Here is a 19,208-nt window from a genome sequence, read left to right as displayed (position 1 = left end):
GCACCTTTGGTACGTTCAGGACTTGACATTTCTTCTCAATGGCAAGAACAGCCAAATGAGGCAGTTTGCATCCAGCATCCTGTTTCGAGCAAGCCTTTTCAAAGATTTTAAGGACAACCATCTTCGTAACGCTGAAGAGTTTTGTGCAAAATTTGTGTTTCACCTTTCATGGAAATGTTATCACAGGATAAAAAAATCAGACAAAGGTTACAGTTATCTCATAATTCAAGAAATATTCTGACCCTGGCAATACTTACTCTTACTCTACCACTCCAACTTATGTCTCTGCTACCCAATTACAGGCACCTATGGAGTTCGTGGGAAGAAGTTCTTCGATTTGAGAAAGAGCGAACCTGCATCTAATGATTGAAGAGTGGCAAATCCTAATAAGCGTTCTTTTACCTGCCCACGATATGTTTTGAATCGAATTTTAAGTGTAATTTGCATTTTAAGGTTCACGTTCAATACATTTCCAAATAATATCCCCTCATTAACTTCAAGAGTATCGAAGAAATTCCCTTTGTTAAGGTTTCCTCAGACTCATCATCTCAAAATTCAAGTCCCTGAATAGTAACAAACCGCGATGAATCCACAACAACTGACATGTAGTGTCTGGTTTTTCTCCGATCACCTTTGGTCCTGGGTTCGATACCCAGTGGAGGCACTTTAAACTATATAAGTCCAGTCCAGATTAGTCTTACTGTGCATAAAGTGGACTTCAAACGCCAAATCAACCAACCAACCAAATCTTGAATCAACTTTGAATGTATTTTAATAATTAGCGTTGTCACTAACGACCACGATTAGAATAATTTGCCCGTACTACAGATGATGTTTTGTGGTCCTGAAAATATTCGTGATGTTTTAAAATCATCCACATTCAACACTTTTTCCCAGTTCTTAAGACTGGTTAAAACTTAGGTTAATCTCGGCTATTACAGGACATAAATGAATGAGAAATTCCCTATGCATAGCTCGGCGCTCGAATCTTGGACGAAACAAATTAATATTTGTTAATCAAGTTGGTATTATAAGCAGAAAAGTGATATCATGCAGAATACACCACTTTGAAAAGGTGAATATCGTCATACTCTTATAAATGAACTCTCTTATTATTCGATATTTAATTAACTTCAGTTGGAGGGCCCGGGGGGGTGAAGTGTCCGACATGGGGCGTCCCCCTGCCTCCTCTGGCGTCGTCACTGCTTCCAACCCTCTAATAACTTCGCTGCTGATAGCCTCACCTTCGAAATGGAAGCTTGTGTGTCGGCGATTAATACAAATAACTTGTGTTCAATGTCCCTCTTTCAATCAAAGTCTGCCGTTTTCCCTTTCAGCTTTTCCTGCAAAACTTCCTGTCAGCAAGCAAACTAAATTACAGAATTTTTATTGCCCCTCCCTTGCATCAACTTTCATTCCTACTTTAGGCCTGGATTTATGGCACGTACCCGCTACTGCAGGTCAACCTCGCCCTATGTTTGGTGTTTGCTCCCTGAAGCAATGGTGTCCATTGTTCAAAGCGAAACCTTTGTCAGTGGGGAACGGCGAAAAATACTCTCGGAATACACCATGGTGGTAAACAAGCTACCGCCACCCTGACATTGCTGTCAGCTTCCCTGTGAAGTTCGATAAAACTACTTTGTGAAATGTGTTTAATAACGAGTGAAAATGTAGACAGTAGATACTACATGTAACATTATTTTGCTAATAAACTTGAAGGCTAAATTTACAGAATAAAAAGAACAGCTACAACATTCCTTCATCTGATTTACAGAAAGGCTAATCGGGACTGGACCCACAGTTTAAAGTGGGGTTCAAATCACAATGTGCCTTCACCGGGTATCGAACCCCGGACCCCTTGATTACAAGGCGACGATGCTACCACTGTACCATCGGCGAGTCCCCTCATAGAACAAAGTTTCCTTCTACGACGATTATACAGAACTTAGTGAACTTCCTTCATTTGAAATCTATTCTATATCAGCCTCAGTATTTCGTTATTACAATCCAAGGAATAGTATTCTCCTTAAATAAGAAATAAAGAAATAAAAAAAAAACATTGGAAATAATCTTCAAACGGACGTAAAAAAATCGAATCCAACCACCTGCAGAATGCCTGAGGGAAACAACAAGAATTTTCTCAACAAAGACATATCCGAAATTTCCATAACATTCTAATAATTTCGCAACCCGTGCAAATAATCATGTGGTAAAATCTTGTCGTGGTTCCCTGTAAACACTAAATCACCAAATTAGTTCTTTCCAAATTTCCCGTATTTTCTCCTCCTCTTTAGCTCTCAGCTGTTCGGAGTGGAATAATGCAAGATTATTTGTCCCTAATTATCTCCTTCTCTTAGTCTTGCTAATATCTTGGACTCCTTAATAACTTTCCCAACAACTCCTTATCAATTTGTACTGCCATGTATCCTACAATGTTTTTCCTACTTCCTAATAACAATCACTTCCGTACACCCTTTGATGTAAAAATTAAATAATAAAAATAAACCATATCCGTCGGTCCGTTTATCTTTCCAACCTATAGAGCTGAGACTATTTTTACAAGATAAACCTCGGACGCAGACACTCCACGATCTTTTGGCCCCTCCTTCCACCTTCTCTACCAGCCCCTTTACTTGATGTTATTCAGAATTGTATTAGTATCTGGAGTACTATCGTAACATAAAGTTATTAACCTGGAATAATTTTTTTAAAAAAAATGGGGAGTAACGCTGTGTATCGAAAGAGTATAGGAAATAAGTTTAGGTATTCATTCATGCCTCTCTCTAGAATAGTCTTCTTATTTTGACTTATTACACGCTTATCAACGTTTCTAATTGAAATACTTTATTCCAAGCAAACAAGTATTTGAAACTGATTAAAAATTTTGCTTTTATGTTTTCGAGACATTCGAGACGAGACGAGACTTTTCAAAAGCCGTCCCGTCCCGTCTCGTGTCTCGTCTCGAAAACGAGACGAGAAAGGCATTCCGTCTCGTCCCGTCTAGAATTTCAAAAGGCTTGTCCCGTCCCGTGAGCAACACTAAGTGTGACAATTGTGGATTGCATGTAAGTTACATATTTAATTTAATAATGGATAGAGAAGCTGGAAAAAGACGCAGCATTGGTAAACTTCGAGATAAAGAACGCATAATAGTTATGCGCGTGTTAAATCACTTTTAAAGTCAATGAATATCAGCAAGGCGGTTTAGACAACGGCTGATGTTACGGAGTGTTCTGAACGTCTTATATACAGAATACGAAAGGAAGAAACCAAAGGTCCTCTCAGAACACCGGCAAAGAAGAAGTCGAAAAGAATGGGGAAGCAGAATAATGTCGGAACGAAAAAATACGATGGAACCGGGTCCATCAAGAGAAACAGATTTTTATAGGATGTAACGTCATTACCAGACGAGAACAGTAGTTACGCTTAAAGCTATTAGAGCACACTTTGTTACTACTTTATTTTCCGCAAAAAAATATATCTTAATGTTTGTTTTTGCATTTATTTAATTCTGTTTATGTAAAGGATAAAACATTCAACGAAAGAAGTAACAATAGTTGCGAGTATTACACATGGTATAATGCAAATGTAAAATAGTAAATAGTTACATAAACATTTACATGCAAATCTTGAGATAACAATCGTTTTTCCCAAAATGCATCAAATACATAGATTTTGAAAATTTCCTATACAATATTAAGGAAGTAAATTTGTCGCAATCATTAGCGGTTAACAGCGACTCGATGCGACTCCGTTAGTTGATCTGGCAGCGCAGCGCTCCATTTAACCCATACTGACTTTTAAGGTTCAGACGCCTGCCTAGTTTTTGTCTTTCAGAAAGAATTTTCTCATTTGCGATATAATACTGATAGTTTTAATAATTTTATACAATAATATTTGTTTTTTATTTCTTTTGCGTATTTCATATATATCTATTGTGCATGTGGCAACCCTGAAATTGAGACTAACTCTACACGCAACCCACCAACGCCTTGTGCAAATTGGATTGCCTAGTTTAAAATGTCGTTGTCATAAAACTTTTGAGAGACACTCTACATGTAACTCCGTGCCTCCTTTACCATTTGACTTGAGTTGCGATTGTGCATGTTGGTCCTTGTCCTCCTGGTAGCAATCTCAGGGGGCGCTTGACATATCTTGGGGTGGGGGGGGTACATATTTATAGACTGCTAGGATATCTCCGAATCATGCTACAGTGTATGAACATTTTTCCAGCTCCCACTGTTGTCTAGGATTACTACTGCAGGCGTTAGAGTCCTGTCTAATTCTGGTCACGTTCCACATTTGATTTCACGCCATTGTCAATTGGAGCTACGTAGAGACCCCAGATTTGCTGTATTATAGTTGTTATGATAAGACCTTTCAAATGATATATTCGTCGACCCCCCTTCCTATTTTAAAAAATTGAGTCGACCCCTTGTAGGGGGCCCGGGTAGGGAATCGTTGGCCTCAAAACGTCTCTTCCTGAACATAATGGAATACGTGTTTTGCCATCTCTTCCTAGCCGTTCTTACAATACCCAAGGTGGGGTGACTTTATGGACACCCTGTATATTATATACAGACCCATCAAAGTCCGCAGCTGGTAATACTCGAGCTGCAATATATTGCAATAATCTAATGGAATACAAAATCTACCCATTACCAGCAGAATTTTCAATATTCACGGCGGAAGCGTTTGCTATTCGTCAAGCATTGTTGTATATACAGGAGAAAAACCTCAAGAGGGTAGTGATAGCCACTGATTCAGCGTCAGTCTTACACTCCCTAGGATCGATAACAGCTGATTACTATGTAGACTGGTACATTGTTAACATAAAAATTTTGTATCACAAACTAACCAACTCAGGTTACAGTATTTCTTTTGTCTGTACTCCTGGGCATACATCCATAGAAGGGAACCACATAGCAGACGCATTAGCCAAGTACGCAGCTGAAGAATCAAGTCACCGATCGCTTCGGATTAAATTTTCTGCAAAAGCGCTAGTCACATGCTAAAACAGAATTGTTGAAAAGTTGGCAGAAACAATGGACAATTACAGGGAAGACTAATGGGAAAAATACTATTCAATTCAACCACTTATACCTGAAGAACCTTGGCATCAAGATATTAAACTTTCAAGAAATTATTTAACAAGCCTTCTTAGATGTCGGCTAAATTACACCCTAGCCCCTACAGACTTGTACACTAGGAAGACTGTGCAATCCCCAATCTGTCAGTGTGGTGCAACTGAAGGAACACCTGATCATATTATATTTGAATGTCATCTTAATGCAACTACGCGTGATTATTTCTTTAGAGACCTAAAAGAAGCAGGATATAATAGGGCATACGCATTGTCAACACTTTTGAAAAACCCGACTAAGAAAATAATATATGTACTTACCAACTATATTGTGAGAAAAATACGTATTATAATATTGTAAAAAATATGAAATGAAAAATAAATGTAACTGGTGCATAGTTGACAGTGGCGGCGCCAGGATTAATCATTTGGGGTGCTGAATCAAATTTAGGGGGTGCGAGGTTGAAAATAAAGCTTGAAATATGTATGCATGTTTTTGCAGAGGCGCAACCACCACTTTTATCTGGGGGAGAGGCAAGTACCAGGATAAACGTGCCAATAATAATAATGACATTATTATTATTATTATTATTAGTAGTAGTAGTAGTAGTAGTAGTAGTAATTATTGAGTGTCAGTTTTCAGAAAGACCCGCTGGTTGGCTAACTGGCTGAACTCCACCCTGGCCTGATTTATCCTAAATTCGCCGGTTCATGCACGGTGTCTGGAGTTAAGGAACAGACGCGCAAGGACAATTTAAACATATACAGGGAGGTTATTTCAGTTGTTTACCGCAAGAGTTTCGGCCGCTCAGCGGCCCCTTCATGCAACAGGTCCCGGCAAATTGCGTTACAGAAAGTCCGTAACAGAAACAGCTTGTTTTGTAATGTTTCCACTTTTCACAATTACAGTTACAATTACAATTGAAATAAGCACGTACCTTGTCGCAGGGATGCTGGAAAAGGTGTTCTCCCAAATACAAATATTTCTGGCACCTTATTTCTGACATCTAATCTTAGATTAGACATCGCTACTTTATCCTCAGTTGTCGCGAGAGCGCCGGCAGCTTATCGGGGGAGTAGTCAGCCGCGAGAGGGCGCTTCATACTGCACGAATGCGACAGCTGTCGGCAGTGATGCCAACCGTAGGGACATGTCCCTACGCATAGGGACTTTTCACTATATTTCGCCCGCGTAGGGACAGATTTTGCCAAATGAGGGAAAACGTAGGGACTTTTTTCAATCTTGGGAAATAACATTTTATTGTGCAAAGGTGCAAAGCTTACTCGACAGTCAATTGCACTTTCTTCGTTCTCGGTTTGGAATGAATGGATTAGTTTATCTGGATACTTTAGCGAGGAGGAGAAAAAATAACTAACTAAAAAATTTCCATCAGAATCTTGGAACATGTTATCGGTTACCAAGAACTTTCAAGGCAAGTTCTTTTTTGAAAACATTTCCACTCTCGCAAAAATAGTGCTAACATTGCCACATTCTAACGCTGGAACGTAAAGAATATTTTCAATGTTAAGTGATACAAAAACAAAAAAGAGAAATAAAATGGGACCAGAATTGTTAAAGACTGCAGGAAATACAGCATCACCAACCAACATCTTTCTCTTCACAGCAGCAGCATGTATGACTTCATATAACATATTCAACAGTAAATGACTCAACGTTATTCATTAGGGGTGTGCGGGATCCCGAAAAGTCGGGACCGGAATCGGGGAAAAATTTCCCGTCCCGATCCCTACTTCGGGAAATGACTTCCCGACTTTAAGGGATGCCGAGCAGTCGGGAAATACTTAATGGTCACTTTAAAAAGTTCTTAATTCTCGACGTTTTCTGCATTGTAAGTTTCTGGAACTTATCGGAAATTGTAGGTTTTTATTCTATAAATGCAAAATCAATCACTTAAAGTGAAAATGACGTGTAGAATTCGAGATTTCCAGAGCTTCGGGAAATTTCGAACATTTCCTGTCCCAAAAATTTCCCGACTTGGTCGGGAAATTGCAAAGTTTTTCCGTCCCGAATGTCGGGATTTAAAAAAAAATCCGTCCCCGACCCAAAAAATTTTGTCCCGCACAGCCCTATTATTCATTAAGGCAAGGATTTACTTTTCCGGACTCTTCTGTAATTTCTACGCTGTCTTATACTCACCAAATAATTAGTCGTGATGATTTATCACAAGTTAACATGTTGGGGTGAGGTGAAAAAATTGTTCATTGACGTGTAGAAGTTGTAAAATAAGCTTTTCAATTCTCGCAATGATTCTCCGTATACAAGTATGGTAGCCATATTTGTTGATATGAACAATTGACGTTCGCAATTAGTTACGCTGTCTACAGCGTTTCCACACTGTTGATTTCATACTTGGAGAGCATGGATCGTGTAAGAATGGCGGAAGAGAACAGTAAAAAAGTTGTTAATGTTGTACAGAATGTTAGGTAGTGCAGGAGGATTGCCGTGGGCTAATTAATAAACTTATGGATTTCGGTTTATTGCCCAAAGAAGGTGCTTACATGTGACAGTGACAATCACGATGTAGAAGAACATGTGGACTGATTTGATTACAGGTAAGTTTGGCAACAGTGCATCGATAGTAAAATTGCAGGATACGAAAATGGCGTCTTCGATGATGAACTTTTGCCGTAAAAGTGCTACGAAAGTAAGATTTTTTATCGGTTCGTAATCACAATTAGCGCAAAACCATTCACGGATAGGGCCACTGACCATTCTCAGTAAGGTTAGGTTAAGTTAGGTTAGGCAAGGCAAACATAATTAAAATTTGGGGTCGAAAAACCATGCACGGGTAGCCCCACGAACCATTCACGGTAAGGTTAGGTTAGGTTATGATAGGCAAACATAGTAAAAATTTGGGGTCGTAGTAATATCAGGAATATATATTTCGTTTTTTAAGTATTGGAAACACAAAATCTTCCGGTAAATAATGAGCAATCGTGCCGATCGCGGACCACTCAATTTAACTTATTTTGCAATTTCTACACGTGACACCCCAACTTTAACTTTAAATTCGTGATTAGGAGGCCTCAATTAGTGAGTATGTGAAATATTACAAAAATCGGGGAGGGGTCCTTGTATTGTAAATTCGCTCCTTCATTTATTGTGGAAGCACCGAGCAGAAAGATTTGGTAAGTAAATGTGTATATTTTATCTTCTGTTTTGCATGCTCATGAGGTGTTTTTTTTTTTTTTGTCGCTTTACTTGGCGTAGGGACATTTGGTCAGTTGTAGGGAATTTTGACTACGTCTGTAGGGACATTGCCGAAAAATGGTTAGCAACACTGTCGGCTACCAGACGTAGTGAGTGTAAGCTCATATTCACTTCTGTTTGCGTTTATCAGTACGCGTGTTGTTTATACTGTGTTATTGAGTTACTGTGCTATTCAGTGCTAGTGCTTTATTCTGTGTTAATTGTTATTCATTCATTAGTTATGCCGCTAAACAAATATAGTTTTGAACAAAGTGTTTTTATGTACGATAATTACGTGAAAACGAACTCTTGCAGAAATGTGGTCAGGTAATTAAATCTGTCGAACCTAAGAAACGTGTTGTATTGCTGTTGAAGGAGGTCATTTTCAACATCTCTTATAACACAGGAGGTTAGTGATCATCATTATTAATACTTTTAAATATCATTTTACACGCTTTCGGTTTGCTTTATGCGCCGGGATGCTGTCTTCCCTTTCTCAACTGAGGATAAAGTAGCGATGTCTAATCTAAGATTAGATGTCAGAAATAAGGTGCCAGAAATATTTGTATTTTGGAGGACACCTTTTCCAGCATCCTTGCGACAAGGTACGTGCTTATTTCAATTGTAATTGTAACTGTAATTGTGAAAAGTGGAAACATTACAAAACAAGCTGTTTCTGTTACGGACTTCCTGTAACGCAATTTGCCGGAACCTGTTGCATGAAGGGGCCGCTATCGTGGTAAAAGACTGAAATAACCTCCCTGTATTTGATTACTACACGATAAACACGAAGGACTGTCTTTTTAGCTATAGAATGTCTCTACAGCGCACTTGTACCCGGGGGAGTGTGTCACGGTTCTTCTTACGATGCCTCTTTTCTGGCGACTGTTGGTGACGGCTGCTGCTCAGTGTTGCCACAATATGAGGGCACGATTTCCCTTTCCTAGGGGCAAAATTTCCCGTTTTGGACCAATTTTCCCCTTCACCTAAGCTAATCATACAATAATAATAATAAGTATTAGTAGTGGTAGTAGCAGTAGCTGTAATTATTATTAGTGGTGGTGGAAGCAGTAATAGTAGTATTTCCGTTGGTCCATGTCAGCGTGAATAAAAAATGTTAAATTTTTCACATACATGTCACTTTCATCGCTTCCAGACCAGATGACCCTTGTTTGGATCCTGGTCAGGAAATCGTTAATCCTCATCGTTATTATTATCCGAAGGTGCAGGAAAAGCAATGTACTCAACAGAAATATAAATAGATGCAGGGTATATTCAAGGGAGCAGAAAAAAGAACAGAAAAAATGAAAATGTGAATATGAAACTGGATAAAAAAAAGGTAAAGTGCTCCCCTGTGCATAGCACCACGCCATGAAGGCGTATAGGGGGTGTGGGGGTAACGCCCCACACTTTCTTGATCCGGTCGTGAGTGGGGGTGATGTGATCAGCATCACGCCCCTGACCGCCTTTACCCCCCAGGGTTTCCCCCAGGTACCCATGTTATTCGACGCTGGGTGGGCGCCGGGGCCGCTTCCATCGTTAGAAAAGTTCCCGGATTTGAACCGGCCGGGGATCGAACCCGGGACCTTTAGCATGGTAGTCAGACGCGTTACCGACTTTTTTTTTTTTTTAACAAAATTTTATTTTATCAGCATATATACAAAATATGTCTGTTTTCTTACATAAATTCTGTTAAAGTATTGTATAGAATTTTTAACATAGTAAGTATTATAGTAAGAGTCCCATTTTGGCTATCTGATACAATATTTTTGGCGTAAACATGCATTTGTACCTGTAATATAAATATACATTTCTTCATATATTTAATACCTGTTTACACTTTCACACCACAAGTACATAATTATTGTTTTCTAAACAACATTGAGGTAGTTTCCAAAATACTCATACATTTTTGGATATTGTAACATTTTCCATCTAGTTCTTTTTAAATACTGTGTGAACAAAATGCTATTGCTCTCATACTTTTTACAAAATACATAATATATTGTATTAGCTATTAACCAAATTACTGCATTGTTTTTCTTTTCTGGAAAATATTTGAAATCTGGTCTTGTACACATCGACGGTTGAAAGTATTGGGGTGATGTTCGACATATTTGTCCTAGATATGTCGTTAGGCATTTCCAAATTTCCTGTACTCCATTACATGTTACTATTCTATGCTCAATGGTGTCTATCTCTCCACATATGTTGCATTTATCAGTTGTTAGTCTATTGATATTATGTAAGCGTTCATTAGTTGGTATAATATCATGTATTACATTGTACCAAACACTATACACTGATGTATCCAGAAATTTCTTATTTAAATTTTTCCAAATATTTTGCCATCTGTTATTGGGAAAATGTTTTTCAATGCGGTGAGTTGGTATCTGCAACTGTTTGTGAAACAGTGTATACAAGTATTGAGAGAGTTTTACATCTTCACCTTTTGGCGGAAGCACCACATAACTGAATTCTTGCATCAAACTTCGGAGATATAACGGTCCTTTTTTCAATCTCCGTAGATCTGGCGGATTTTGGGGTGGAAATTCCTCCGTCCATAACTGTATCCATAATGATGTAATGGAATCTTCGATGCCATAGAGCGTATAGGATCTTGCCAGGAATAGGGATTTGCATTTGATCTCAATATTTGTGAGCTCCAATCCTCCTTTTAGTTTCATTTGCCATAGATTGGATAGTGGTATTCGAAAAAAATGGCCATACCACATAAACCAACCAATTGCTGAATTCATTATTCTGAGGTATTTTTGATTGATTGGGATCACTTGGGCCGTATAGTTTAATTTACTAAACATATATGTTTGCAAAAACCACACTCGTTGTATCATGTTCAACTGTCTGCTTCGCATTTTATAACATTGTATGCGAATGTCTCTCGCTATCTTTTGCCAATTGGATTCTAACATTTGTTCCTCGTCCCTGTGAAAAATTATTCCTAATATTTTAATTTCCTGTACATATGGGATCCCTATATCTGGATATTTTTGAGCCCATGTGCCAAAGGGTAGCGCCTTTGATTTTTCCATATTTATTTTGGCCCCACTAGCACGGCAGTATATATGCATCGCTGCCATCATTTTTTCCATTTGCTCGTTTGTGGTGATACAAGCGGATAAATCATCTGCAAAAGCAAACACTTGGTTTTCCTTAAAGGCGTGTATCGCGTCGGGAGTAGTTTTCCTGATATATTGCAGCAAAGGATCCAGGGTTAAAGCAAACAAGAGCATACTTAGTGGACATCCTTGCCGAATTGATCTTGTTATATTTATTGGGGACGACAGGAATCCATTGACCATTATCCGAGATGTTGCCTGTTGATAGAAACCTTTCAAAATATTAATAAATTTATCACTGAATCTATATGCCTCTAGCACCTCAAACAGGTAGTCATGCGACACTAAATCAAACGCTTTTTTGAAATCAAAAGCAAGCACACATGCATCAAGTTTCTGCACCAGATAATAGGATATCAGATCGCGAATCCCTCCAACTGCACTGAATATGTTATGCTTTTTGCCAATGCATGTTTGTTTCTCGCTGAGTATCCGTGGTAAAATTAACTTTAACCTATTTGCTAAGATCTTTGCCATTATTTTATAGTCACAATTTAGTAATGTTATTGGTCTGTAGTCGTCTACTTGCTTTGCATGTGTTTTTTTCGGTATCAATATGATGATGCCTTCATTTTGTAAAACTTTTCCATTTTTAAAGGCATCTTGTATGATTTTGATTAGTTCATATTTTATAATCTCAAAAAACTGCAAATAAAACTTGTAACCAATACCATCTTTTCCTGGTGCTCCTTTAAGATTGCATGTTTGTAACGCTTCATATACTTCTTCTATTGTTACTTCAGTATCTAAAAGTTGTCTATCCTCTTCTTGCAAACCATTAGTTAAAGAATTCAGTATTGTCTCTCTTGCTTCTGATTCCCCCTCCCCGGTTTGATAAAGCTCCCCATAATAGTCATAAAATGTTTGCATGATTCCTGGCTGACTCGCATGCGATTCTCCACCTGAATCCACAAGATTGTTTATCATGAGTGTTTTTTGTTGTTTTTGCATCTGTACATAGTGATACATCGAAGTTCTTTCATCTTGAATTAAATTCTTGGAATTGGTTCTTATTGATATGCCTTCCATTTGTTGCCTCTGGAGTGTTAAGATTTTGACTTTATACTGCTATATGGCTTGGTAATTTTTGGTGACATCTCTCCCTTGACATGCCTCGTGTAAACACTGGTAATAAAAGTTGATCAATCCATTTCTGTCTTTTGCATTTTCTTTTCCATACCAGCAGAAAAATGTTTTTAATTTTGGTTTTACATATCGAACCCACCAGTCATTATGATTACTGTAATACTTTTGTTGTTTACACCAGTCGGTCCATTTTTGTGCAAATATTTCATTGATATGTGGAAGCTCTAATAACTGTATATTTAGCTTCCAATATGAAGGACCCCTGACTAGTTTTGTTTCTTCCAGGTTAATTGCCATTTTTACTGCCATATGATCAGTAAAGGGCGCTGGAAATGCTTCTATGGATGTTATATTTTTTATTTGATCTGTATTTGTATATAACCTATCGATTCTCGATCCAGATTTATTATTAAAATATGTAAATATTATATCCTGTCTCTTCTGTAACCAAATATCTTTCAAATGCAATTCTTCAATTAATGTTGCAAGGGCTGGACTCTTTTGATAAGCTCCTAAACAATCGCTGGGATTTAATACCTGATTAAAATCACCCCCAAATAATATTTTAGATTCATTTAACGGTAGCAAATATAAAATGTCCTGATTATAAAATTGTTCACGGACCTGTCTATTTTGATTGCCTGATGGGGCATAAATATTCACAAAAGTATAGTTCTTACTTTGAAAGCTAATGCCTCTCCCATCTACTAACTTTTTTACATTAGTAATGGTTAGGCCGTTTCTAACAAGTGTTGCTGTCCCACGGCCATTGATACCAGTATTAACTATCGCTTCGTAACCATATATTGATGGAAAGTCACACATACAAACTTCCTGCAAAAACAATACGTCTATGGAGTGTACCCGTACAAATTCTTCTAACATTTTACATTTTACAGGCGAAAAGATTCCATTAATATTAATAGTACATATTCTAGTGGCATATACCATTAATAAATGAATAATATAGCACACAGTTAATAGTACTTTCCGATCGTCCCTCATAACGTTGAAAAAAAAATGCAAACAACAAATGAAATATCAAATTAAATTTCCCTTTTTAGGGTTTACTTCTTCTGTTCATTACTCTATTCATACCTCCTACCTCTCTCACTGATCTCCTCTTCGCTACTGTGTTCTCGCTACCTTTCGAAGTATTTTTCGTCCGTTTTTTTGCACCCACCTGCTGAGATTTTTTCCACTTTGACACTGAAGTGACACTTTCGTCACTTTCTTCTTCTGTATTCAATTCACTTTCCAGCTCACAGTCTTTTGATGGTCCCTTGTCCTCCTCTTTTGGGCCGTTGTCCTTTGCAGCTGGGATGGGAGGAAGATCAACTGAGTTTCCTTCGTCCTGCATCTGGTCATCCTGCATTTCTTCACTTCCTTTTTCCTCTTGTTTGTCTAGGTGGGAAGTTCCCGGTTGTTTTGTGTCCATCGGTAATATTTTCTGGTTGTGTTCTTCCTTTGTGGTCTCCGTATTTACCGGTGGGAACATTTCCACCGGGCGGGTGTCACTTGGCACATTCTTTATCCCCTTATCTTTCATTTGTTCTTTTATCACATTTTGTAGACCTTCCGACCTGTTTTGATTATTATCTGGTTGGAACTGATTTGTCACGTTCGAGGAACTCCCCCTTTCCACTACTATATCACTATAATTTCTCTCTCGGTTTTTATTCACACGAAGCGTTGTTATCTGACGACTATCACATTGCCAGCTATCGTGTCCTTCTTTTCCACACACCCTGCACGTTCTCGGCTGTCCGTCGTATATCACATGGCATTGATGAGATTTTACTGTAATGAACGACGGAATCGGTTTTTTCAGTTCCATTTTTACTATTCTCACCCCGTTGTAAACTTGATATTTAAAGTTTTCAGACCACGTTTCTTTATCTATACATTCCACCTTCCCAAATTCCGTCATTTTTTCTTTCACACAGTCATCATCTAGTTCTAGTGGTAAGTTAAACACTCTTACCGCTTTTCTTTCCCTCCCCGCATCACTCAAAAGCACTTTTACAGTTTCACCATTATCATAACAAAAGTTTGTTTCCGGACCACATTTCTCTAATATTCGCGTCATTATAACTTCTCTGATACATTTTACGAAAACACATCGAAAATGCGTAGGTATTTGTATTCCCAAGATCTCATCTACGTGGAGTTGAAATTGTCCATGAATAAAGTCATGAATTTCTCGCGCCGACGGCCTCGGTGCCCCGAACGGAAAACGTATCTGGATGGTATTTTGTCTAATGATATTCATCTTTTTACTATTCTAAAGTACTTTTCCAATTCTACTTACTCGCCAGCCAACTGCACCAAACACCACAAGCAACACGCACACGGCACTCCCGCTCGTTGTTTCCTGAAGGCAACTTTTCACTGACCTTCACGGAGCAACTAGTTTCCGCGTCCGCTCTCTCTGAAGGCTTCCACGGAACTTGATTGAGCCACCGAACTGGAACTTAATATAAACTGTAATAATGTAGTCAGATGTCTTAAAATTTCCCTGAAGTTGTGGTATTTTTATTCGAAATTCCCTTTACCCTTTCGGCTAAAATTTCGGTCCGAAATTCCCTATAAAAGGGAAATTTCCCTTCATGTGGCAACACTGCTGCTGCTCGCCAACACCCAAGCAGAGAGCGTGGCTCAGCTCTCGGGATGTTCCCGAATTACACTTGTGTGTGCAAGTTCCCGTTCTCTCAAACTCTGCGGGAGGTTTCGTAATTTTTTACTCCCACACACTTCACACGTCTAATTTACACATAAATAAAATCACTTCACATTTAATTTATACACAAAAAAGAAAATAAGATAAAAACACTAATTATATACAGTATGTAACATTCTTATTCGTACTCATGGATTTTCAAAGAAAATGCTTTAATATCTGAAAGGAAATACACTCTTTTGAAATTGTTTCTTTACAATTCAATAACTAATATCATTAGGAACATAAAATCTTACCCAAATTCTGTATAACCTATGACAATAATAAATTAAATAAAACTGAAAGAGAAACATGACATTTCTATTCGTACACTTAATAATAATACGTATAAAAGAAAAAGCAAATTGACTGACAGTTCTAATACTTTGATGCGTATCCTTTGGCTTTAATTACTGCTTGACACCTGTTCTTCATAGAATTAACCAGTTTCCGACATGTTTCAGAGCTTATTATATTCCACTAGGCTTGCACAACAGTTTTCAACTCTTGTTTGGACTTGGCGCCTGCTTTATGAACTTGCTTCTTCAAAATTGCCCATAAATGCTCAATGGGATTTAAGTCTGGAGTTTGAGCTAGTGTTTGTAGTAGTTTGGACACATTCCATATTAGCCAATTCATGTTAACTCGCGCCTTATGCTTACTGTCATTGTCTTGTTGGAATCTGTAGATAGGCGGCATGTCCATTTTTGGGCACTCTGCTTTACATTGTTCTTCAATATGTCCAAATGAACATATACATCCATGATACCATCAATAAACTGGATGGTACCAACACCTTTGGACGACATACAGCCCCAAATTATTAATGACCCACCATCGTGTTGAAACTGTGTTAATGTGATCATTGTCTTTATTTGATTTTCTCCAGACCCTATTTATCCCATCTGACCCGTATATATTAATCTTGGACTCGTCTGACCATATGACACTATCCCAAAATTCCTGGTCCTTGTGGATGTGCTCTTTCGCGAATGAAAGACTATTCCTGCGATTCACCTTATTTACATACGGCCTCTTTCGCGATATTCTGCCATGATATCCATGCTTCCCAAAGGCACGTCGGACAGTTTGATCGGACATCATCTTGCCAGCAATATTTTCTACTAACGGTCGTAACTGAGGAACGCTTAGTCGGGGGTTTTCTAGCACTATTTTTAAAATAAAGCGTTCATCACGTTTATTCAACCGTCTCTCTTTTGGTTTTCTCGGCACATTCTGTGTTGAACCTTTCTCTCTAAATTTGTTTACTATGTATTGAACTGTTGAGTGTGATTTATTGATTGTTTGTCCAATTTTTCTTAACGAATAACCTCTAAGATCCAAATTTATAATAACATCCTTCAGATCGGAACTAAGTTCCTTCACCTTGCCCATTTCTAACACGCTGATAGATAGACGATAGGCCTACAACAATACCTACGCCAGCATTCCGCTTGACGGGGAGCGCGCCTGCATGTTCAAACTTGTTAAGAAGTTGCAAACTGAACGAATTCGCCCGAATAGCGGTGACACTGTATGCGAGGAAGATTGAAACTCTTGCCTGTACGAATAACAATGTTGCATGAAACAGCGTGTTTTTCTCTTCTCACACAAATTATATGCTCTGTCTATACACTTTGAACATTCATTTTTATTGACATTTGTTGGTGAAACCTTAATTAACATTAATTTCCAGGTACATATGAAAACGATTATATTTACTAGTAGATACGACTTTTTTCCTCGGAAATTCTATGTGTACGAATAACAATGTTACATACTGTACATTGTTCACTGAACAATAATAGTAGACTTATAGTAGTAGCAGTAGTAATAATAATAATAGAAGTATCAGACACGTTATTAAGAATTTTTTTAGATCCAAATTATTCCAAACTGAAAAGAATATTAATTTAATAGGGTGCCGCATTCTTTATTTTACATCATCTTAATTTAGATTGTTCGCCGTCCCCTGTGGACCTTTACGAATTTATGGAAAAAAAAACATTACGAAATGTATTTTTATTTGCATAAAATTTGGAATTGAGAATGGCAATCCCCCCCCCCCGCTAGCCTTGCTTCCTTTTTTACTTCAATGTTTGCCCTTTGTTCAAAGTTGCCCCCCCCCCCCCACACACTGTGGTTGCACCACTGGCTATGTTCCATCTGCCCCAGACGCTGCGGTATCAGGACAAAACGCGAAGTGCGCGGCAACTTCATCTTTGTTAAAATCCCCTTCTGCCGCACTAGATCCCCATCAACGAACTTTAACCTTTCTTCGGGAACTTTCGGCTCCTCGACAAAGTCTGAAATGGTACTTTACTAAACATGTTGCGTGGAACATACAGAACGTTCTAACAGATAAATTACCTGTCACGATACAACTCGCGTTAAATAATTTCCCTATCACCATGGCCGTAGGCAGGAAAAAATTTCGGGGGGGGGGGTTCATTCATAATTGTTCCCATGGGCGTCGCCACAAATTTGAATAATAGAAATAATAACAATAATTGTACAATAATAATTAAAATTTCATAATAATAAAACAATTTTATTCCATAATAATAATAATACTAATAATTATTATTATTATATTATTGTTATATCCTTGAGGGGGCTTACTCAATCCAGCAGATGAGTGAATATCCAGCACAAGTTTCTTTTTTTTTTTTTTTACGTTTCATACAGTGTGTACTGAAATGCACAATTATTATACTTCGTCATTAAACTTTAGATACCTTCAAGAGAAAAGCTTTAAAAGTTAGATGGAAATTTTAGTCATAAAATTTTTGTTGTTTGACTTTAAAATTAAATTTTTGGAATTTTGAAAAGTGTGGAACCAGTTATTCTCTTTAAAAACTTAGCCTGGTGCATGGATTGTAACCTCAATCGCGAAAGTAAAGCGCTACGAAACTGGAGGCACTAGGTTTGAACTCCTATCAAGGGGGATTTTCGACTTTATCGGACAGGGAATTTAAAAGCTGGAAAGGGAATTTTGGGACAATCATAAGGGAATCTTCAGTCTATATTCCTTGTGACGCAGGAGCAACACTGGAAAGATGACAGCAGAAGTGATAATGGAGGGGTCGCGGGTGGGTTACGATTCTGAGAATAAATCCTGTTTCACTCAAGTTTCAGAATTCCAAATGTATGAAAATTCTAGCTCCATCGTTTCAACATTGTCTCAATGTATTTTTGTGATGCTTCGAAAAAAAAAATGAAAATTTGTTACACATTTTGGTTTCTGAACTTCCATTAATCCAACATGTCAGAAGTTTCGGGGGGGGTTGAACCCTAGAAACCCCCCCCTCTAAATACGGCCATGCCTATCACGACCTGATGTTATCTTGCAAGCACCTAAATTTTTTGTTCCATTGCGACTTGGAGAATAGAGGAACAACAAGTCGGCGGCCAATGAAATCATTTAACAACAATGCCCCCCCCCCAAAAAAACTCACTGAGCTGTAGGCAAAATAAAGGAAAGCACAAACAGATCACTTAAAACAAAACAAAAAAAGAAACAATTCTTAAGAACGATACTGACGAAAGAAAAGACAACGCCCTTTGATGTGTATAGAGACTGCCGACTGCACAGGAAAATATATGCGGCTTCTCTTTTAATGCTTGGCTGTTTCGCGCGCTCCATGTGATTACCACATATGACACTGTAAGAGTTACGTAATGTTTTTGTTAATGTTAAAAGTTTTGAATACAGGGTGCGGAAGAAAATTAGGGGGGCGCAAGCACCCATTCGCGCCCCCCTAATAGCTGAAAAGCTACAACCAAATATACATTTATATATATATATATATATATATATATATATATATATATATATATATATATATATATATATATATATATATATAATAAAACAATGGTTCTCGTCGCACAGCACATACCTGCTAATCCTGTCCTGTCATGAGACGTACTTCCAATACTTCATGTCGTACTTCTGGTAATCCTCGTT

The 19,208-nt window shown here is 38.0% G+C and overlaps 1 long non-coding RNA gene across 1 annotated transcript in view; it reads right to left on the bottom strand.

Annotated features, from left to right (window-relative positions):
• Positions 1-19,208, bottom strand: part of LOC146003894 (uncharacterized) — a 42,393-nt gene extending 23,185 nt beyond the window's left edge. The window contains exon 1 of the long non-coding RNA XR_014443866.1: positions 19,141-19,208. This is a non-coding gene — a long non-coding RNA (uncharacterized LOC146003894). The remainder of the gene's footprint in view (positions 1-19,140) is intronic.

Source organism: Lepisma saccharinum, chromosome 21 (assembly GCF_977018435.1).
Source record: "Lepisma saccharinum chromosome 21, izLepSacc3.1, whole genome shotgun sequence".
Classification (NCBI taxonomy): domain Eukaryota; kingdom Metazoa; phylum Arthropoda; class Insecta; order Zygentoma; family Lepismatidae; genus Lepisma; species Lepisma saccharinum.
The sequence above is the reverse complement of the archived record's forward strand: the minus strand, read 5'-3'. Positions and strand labels throughout refer to the sequence as shown.